This window comes from Pinus tabuliformis, chromosome 3_1 (genome assembly GCF_031772625.1).
Source record: "Pinus tabuliformis cultivar Carrire ecotype Pingquan chromosome 3_1, CPIR1, whole genome shotgun sequence".
NCBI classification, from domain to species: domain Eukaryota; kingdom Viridiplantae; phylum Streptophyta; class Pinopsida; order Pinales; family Pinaceae; genus Pinus; species Pinus tabuliformis.
In genome coordinates, this window is record NC_142301.1 from 762,130,897 (window position 1) to 762,138,691 (window position 7,795).

Sequence of the window (7,795 nt, forward strand, 5' to 3'; positions counted from 1 at the left end):
ATCCCAGCCATTAATAAAGTCGAGGAATCAGCTGAACATTGATTGCTAAACGCAGAAGTCAGTGGAAAATATCCGAGAACCTTGAATGCAAGAAAGGCGGTGGCTGCAAGTGGGAGGGCGGTCACCGCCAGACCAGGGGTTAAATAGAAGGGTCTGAACCTGAAGAAGGGGGAAATAAAAAAACTAGAGAATTAGGGATTCATCAGCGGGAAACCAGGAGAAGTAACTTTGCAGTGGAAGAGTCTTGAGTGATCTGAGTTCTGGGCACGGAGGGACAGAGAGCCTCTGTGGAGAGCTTCTCTGGATTGAGCAACCAGGTTGCTCATTCTGGTAGGGTGGTATTGGCCATCCCGAAATTGGATCAAATCAGTCAGCAGTTCAGGAGTACCAGTTCAGCAGCGGAATCGGAAGTCAGCCAGCAGCTCAGGTAGGTACAGATTACAGTTTCATACATTACTGTTTTCAAATTTTATGAGTATTTCTTTTTATGGTTGCTGTAATGCGAAATTAGGGCGCTACAAAATAGGTCAACATGCCAAGCAATCTTCCCCCTCCACCTTAACTCTAGAATCTGTGTCCCCAACTTGACCTATTAATTTATTTAATTTAATATAAAACAAAAAATGGTAACCAGGGTTGTCATAAACCCCTCCCTGTTGGGTGAACACCACCCTCAGTGTTCATTAACCAGATACAATATTAAAATGAAAGCTTGAACGACTAAAAACAACTAATAAGGAGCTTTATATATACAACTCGTTTCAATTTTTTACATTATTTAAAGTGGCTCACCCAACCCCTTAGTAACCTTTATTTTTTAGCGATTTACCAATGGCCCCTTTATTTGTCTTTTTAGTGATTCCAATCTTGGATTTGTTCCCTCTCCTTGGAGTGCTACCTACCTCCAATGTTTGGCACTGCCACCTTGCACTCCTTGTTCCTTCATCGAACAGTTACTGACTTTTGTTTCTGGGCACCCCCCAATGTGCTTCCGATTCCATCCAATTATGCTCATGGCCAAAACCAATTTATGTTCTGTTCTTCCCTTCTTTGCTTCCTAGTCCCTTGGTTACTCCGGTCACACACCCCCCCGCCCTTCTGTGCTTCCTCGCATCAGAGGGATCTCAAAACCAAAACATATCCTTGTCTCAAAACTATCATACTGGTCATAACATGCTTTATGGCGGTCATTTGGCACCATTGGTGCTAGTGCCCCACAGTGACCTCATTTTCCTGAAATCTTTGGCTTTTGCACATTGCTATTGTTCCATCCTGTGGCCAACTTTGTTCATCTGAAGTGAGAAATCTCATGTCTATTCCTTATCAACAGTCTATCCATGTAGTGGATGTGGGATTTTCCATAATTCCTACAACAAATCATGTTAGTGCATAATCAAATCATCATAACTTCTTGTGGCCAACTTTGTTCATCTGAAGTGAGAAATCTCATGTCTATTCCTTATCAACAGTCTATCCCTGTAGTGGATGTGGGATTTTCCATAATTCCTACAACAAACCATGTTAGTGCATAATCAAATCATCATAACTAGAACATATCATTAGGTTAGCTCAAAAATCCAAGCTATCATAAATCATGCCCATAATTTTAAAGATTCAGAAGATCAATAAAGCATTGGTACTTATCTTGATTTGATGGCCTCTTCTTTTCTTGTACACATATGGGGTCGATTACTTATCCTGGTAAGAACCTAGACAATAACATGTCCTCCACGGCCAAAGTGCTGATTCAAAGTGGCTACTCCCATGCTCTAGGTACCTTCCAGACTATTTGTCCAGGTACCAGCGCAACAATCATGCTTCTCCAGGGCTCTAGGTACCCTCCAGGCTAACTGCCTAGGTACCCACCCCATCGTCCAGGTACCGGCTCAACAATCATGCTTCTCCAGAGCTCCAGGTACCCTCCAGGCTAACTGCCTAGGTACCCACCCCACAGTCATGCTGGATGCCAAAGCAACAAGGGAATCCATAGGCTCACCTCCACCTTGATGCCTATTTGCGACTATGGGCACTCGACAAAATTATTGGGAATCCAGAGGCAATCCTACCCCCACCCAAACAAAAATAATACACGGTACCCGATCCCGGACAAGTAACATACACACATACATATACGTGTGGCACCATACCATGTACACATAACATGATTCCATGTACACATAACATGATTCCATGTACACATATCACAAAAACACATAAGACACGATACAACATATATAGATTTACACATGTATGACACATGCACATATACACAAGAATAAGGGCATCCAGAGGCTTATGCTTCACCCTCAAATCAATACAGGAATCCGAAACTCTGCATGAGCTCCATCTAATACATAGTAGGAGTCCAGAGCACTTGCTCCACCTGCTTGTCTTTTTCCTCATTGTACCACCTGCATCCTTCATTCTTCCACAAGAATGATTCCTGACAAAACCTGTCAATCAAGATGGTATCTTCATATCAGTATAATCATGTATACAATATATATGTACATGTGCAAATAAAATTAGGGTTAAGAAAACTCCCTTTTACCATTTTGTTGTCCATCACCCTTATGGACTCAACCATCCTACTTGGCTGTCATATCACATGCTACTTACCCCCACTTACCCTTTTCTTTTGCATATGCCTGTTGCCATGTTTCTTGCCATCTTGCATCATGATGTTCCATGTTACCCTGTTTTCCTCAACATGTTCTTACCCATGCGAACCATATTACCTCTTCCTTAAAACTCTGTGGCTTCCCTGCCACCCAACCATCTTGCCCTAAGGCCCCCAAGTATATAAATCAAGAGAGTTATAAAATCAACAGCAAAATCAAAAGCAACATCGCAAAAGAAAAATAAGATCCATGCCTTGTTATACTATTCTAAGAGGCCTTGTTTAATCATTGTAAGTATCATATTGCCTTTTGTTTCAGTAGCGGGCAATCCATGCTTGTATTATTAACTACAACGGGAAAGGTTTTCTCAAAGCTGCACTACTAATCCTGATTTAGGGCACCAACTAAGGATCGTCTATTGACATACCTCTAGTTTTGAGGAGGAATGGAGATTCACTTGGCCACAATTGTCCCTTAAGGCTCTTCTTCTGTGAAGAGAAAGCAAAATGATGCCTCAACACTTGTAATCCAATCACTTGTACAGATACTTGGAAGATCCAAGGATAAAACGAAGAGTTTTAAGTACAGATTCAAAGATAAAGAATGATAAAATTTACACTTAAAGTTCTAAAGATAAAACCATAACAACCACACATCCATTACCTTCAAGTTTTCATGTTGCACCTCTTGATCCTTCTTACCTCCTCTTTGAGGCCCATAGACACGAAACTTCTGAGTCCATTGTCCAAGTCCTATGAGTGATTTAGACATGAGTTAATGTCAAACTCTATATCTATAGTCTAAATAAACTTCCTTTGGAAAATTGCATGCATATGCAGTGTGCACCCCTTGCCATCAGGAACCAAGTTTCAGGACCTATAATGTAGACAAAATTTGCACCCTTATGTTAAATTACAATTTGACAGAACCTTAACCAAGCTTTCTGTACAATTAGTGCAGCCTGAAACAATGAGAATAAATGAAAGATGGTATGTGTTCACAGTCAAAGGCGTTAATCTATGATGCATTGGACATCGATCCTTTTACCTTGAAAATCAAAACATCATTCAAATAAAATTTAACTGATAAACAATCCCAAAAACATTTGGTACTCAACAGACTTGTACTAAAAATTGAGACTTGTGACAGGGCAAGCCATATTCAACAGAATAAGAATTCGTTGACTGAAAGTGACCAGTGCCACTCATTCTACTACTCATCATATCATCAAATTATAGTTCCACAACCATAAAAAGTGGTAAGTTGCTCAAAAGAATGCTGCCAATGGACAAAAAGGCATGGGGAAAATATATTCAACAGATTAAGAATTCGTTGACTGAAAGTGACTAGTCCTACTCATTTTACTACTCATGATATCATCAAATTATAGTTCCACAACCATAAAAAGTGGTAAGTTGCTCAAAAGAATGCTGCCAATGGACAAAAGAGGCATGGGGAAAATATATTCAACAGATTAAGAATTCGTTGACTGAAAGTGACCAATGCCACTCTTTTTACTACTCATGATATCATCAAATTATAGTTACACAACCATAAAAAGTGGTAAGTTGCTCAAAAGAATGCTGCCAATGGACAAAAAGACATGGGTAAAATATAGTACCTTTAGGTACAAAGAGCACTTCAATCTCTTATTTTGTTGGGTGTTATAGTATGAGGAGCCATCATCAGATGACTACTAATGAAAGTTACCACTGTTCTCAATGCAAACCTATACCATTCAAACTTTATATTTAGAATAAGCCATGTAAGAGTGCCAACTTTCATAGCCAGAGTTTTGGTGTTTGTATTCCACAATTACCAAGTGGCAATTAAGATCATTGAAATGTCTCTGCAAACAATGTCACATTAAGTATTGAAAGACACCATTCAAAGAGATGCTAACATTGATTTATAATATGTCCAAGAATTAGATGTGAATTGTTATTAAATGTGCCATCAATTTTGCCGATATTAGCACCTTTCGGATTTGAATGAGTACGATCCTTGCACAAAAGAACTAGCTTCCTAGTCAACTTGGAATCATGTTCAACCCAAAACATCACAAGTCTATAAACATCACAAATCTATTATAAAATTATGACAGACCACTCCGTTTTCCTGTTTTTAGTCTTCGTTGCTCTGTAATTGTTTCCTCTTGGATTTTTACTTCCCTACAAATTCTGCTATCAAATTCAACCTATTTAGCAAGAGTTTCAACACCACATCCTGTTTTTAGTCTTCATTGCTCTGTAATTGTTTCCTCTTGGTTTTTTACTTCCCTACAAATTCTGCTATCAAATTCAACCTATTTAGCAAGAGTTTCAACACCACATCCCCCTGTAATTGTTTCCTCTTGGGTTTTTACTTCCCTACAAATTCTGCTATCGAATTCAACCTATTTAGCAAGAGTTTCAACACCACATCCCCTGGCCTGGGTTACCACTGTTATATTTTGTAGCGTCAGTTTTCTAGTCACGAAATTTGGTGGAGATGCTAGGATACATGAGATCTCCAAAACCCAGAAATCGTTTATGGAAATTTGGTGGAGATGCTAGGATACATGAGATCTCCAAAACCCAGAAATCGTTTATGGAAATTCCACCCAGAGATGGCTTATTAGATTATTAACCAATTTTTAAATATTTCGAAAGTTTAAACTTAGGAAATATGGTTAATCAATCAGAATTAATTAAGTCAAGGTGAGAATTCTCTAGAAACTCACACGGGTTGACTCCGATATGATCACGACCTTTGATTAAGATTTAATCTCTGTTGCTGGAGTATCAACGGAGGATTATGAGAAGAAGTCGATGGGCACTTGGAGAAAACACACCAACAATTCAATTTCCTTGGTAGATCGATTTTTAGAGCGCAACAACAGTGGCCAAAGATCGAAGCAAAGATAGTGGGGCTAGAGGAAGTCTTCTAGATCCAATGAGCGCATTTGTAGAGAGGTAGAAGAACCACAGTGAGGTTGACGTAGGGGCTGCGCAAAAGCCTCTAGAGGGCAGTTCGATTTTGCTGGAGAGAAGCCGAGTTTCATTTCTAGAGGTCGGGAAAGGGTTCCAAAAGGATGGAGAGACAGTTTCTCAGCCAGTGGTAGATAGGGCGGCTATATGAGCATCTAATTCAGGTTGTGTGTGGGAAGGGACTGCGCTAGGGTGATGCAGGCCTGCGTAGAGGCAGTTTGGACGACTCAGAGCTGCAGCCAGAGCCCAAATTTGCATGTGGGGTGAGGAAAATTCCTCAATAGATTTTTTCTAGTGTTTTTTTCTATAGGATTGCCAGATTTTGGCATCCATTTGTACTAAGAATTTCTCACTGCTACATAATAATAAAACCCTCAATTGCTGCACTGGTTTTCCCAAGTTGGGTTTTTCCGAGGACATTTGTCTAAAAATAACAGTGTCATTTTCATGTGTGTGCTAGTATTTTCTCAGTTTTCAGTGCTATAGCCTATTATTTTTCTGTAGTTTATTTGTGAAGGTTGTAGTGTGATTTATTCAGTATTTGTCTTAGCAAATAAATTGTTAAATTAATTAACAATTAAAAGAATAATTTCCAGTTGCTACAAAAGGATTTCAGATTTGAAATTTTCACATGGTATCAGACCATAAGTGATCAATAGGGAAGCTCAGAATCAAAGACAATAATTTTGCTGTTCACTGGGAGCAGCATGTCGAAATTCTGAGAGGCAGTGCAGTACCCAGACAGGCAGACCGAATTGCTGGGATAGAAATTTGATTTTCAGTTGCAGGGTTGCAGAAGAGTCGAATTGCCTGAGTTAGTAATTCCAGCAGTCAGAGGGAGCAGCTGCAACTCAGATTTTTGTAGGTTCCTTGGTTGGATGTAGAGGGTTTTGCAGCAGCAAAATCAGCGTCGGGTGGAAGAGAAAAGCACACACAACAGATGAAAAATTTATCTCAGGGAACTTTGAGTCTCAGAAGTTCGATTATCTGAGGCAGATTGGTAGATCCACGCATTCTAGAAGGGAGTGCGAGTAGCAGAGAAACAACCAAACAGAGGGAAAGAGGGAGTTTTCGACAGATTAGAGATGGCCACAACTGAGCTTAGAGATTAGGATGGGTTGGATGGAACTTCCAACTATGTCATCTGAAAGCCTAGGATATCCTTCCTTCTAGATGAATATGGCCTTAAAGCTTACATAAATAATGTGGTGGAAGTTCGATGACAAGGGCGAAGCGGTTGATTTTGGATGGAGTCCGGGATCATATAGTCTCACAAATAGCGGTCAAGGGAACAACCAGAGAGATGTGGGATGCTCTCTTCACGCTATATCAGGGTACTTCCGAGCAATGAAAGATGTTTCTCGAAGAAAAGCTAAGATGCAGAAGGGGGAAGGCATAAATCCCTTCCTCACTAGGGTTCAGGAGGGCCGAGACCGTCTTGCAACTGTTGGGGCAACAACTCAACCATTAGAGCTAGTACGGTTGGCACTAAATAGTGTCTTGGAGGATTGGCAAGTCTTCGTCCAAAGTATATCGGGCAGAGACATGTTACTAGGATGGGACAGAATGTGGGCTGACTTGCAACAAGAGGAGTCCAAAGTATATTGGGTAGAGACATGTTACTAGGATGGGACAAAATGTGGGCTGATTTGCAACAAGAGGAGTTGAGTCAGGCTTTGTTAAAGAGCTCCATCAGTAGCAGCGGATCGAAGGGAGTGAAGGAGGAGGAGAATGTGGCCCTCACATCAAAGGGTCCTAGTCAGGGGTAGGGGGAGCAGAGAAAGAAGAAGGACTTGTCAAAGTTCAAGTGCTTTAGATGTGGTGAGCTCGGTCACTACAACACGCAATGTCCTCTCAGGAAGAAGGACAAGCATGAGAAGCAAGACCAGTAGGCAGCATCAACTCAGATCGACAAGCTATCCTTTAGGTTGGAGGAAGACTTTGCGATGTTGGTAGCCATACCTCCGGGAGTAACGTGGTGTGACTTGGAGTTGTAGCTCCATAGAGCTACAAACTTGGGAAGGGTCCATTGAGGAGTCCACCTCATGGATCATTACCTGGCTACGGGGGCCCACAATATTCGGTGGAAGGATGAATTAGTGTTAAAGACGCAGTCAAATTCCGGAGTGATAGTTGCAGACTAGGTGTAGTCAGATGCTAGAGAGTGTAGTCCAGAGTTGGCAGCAGTGCAGAGTGGCATAGTGC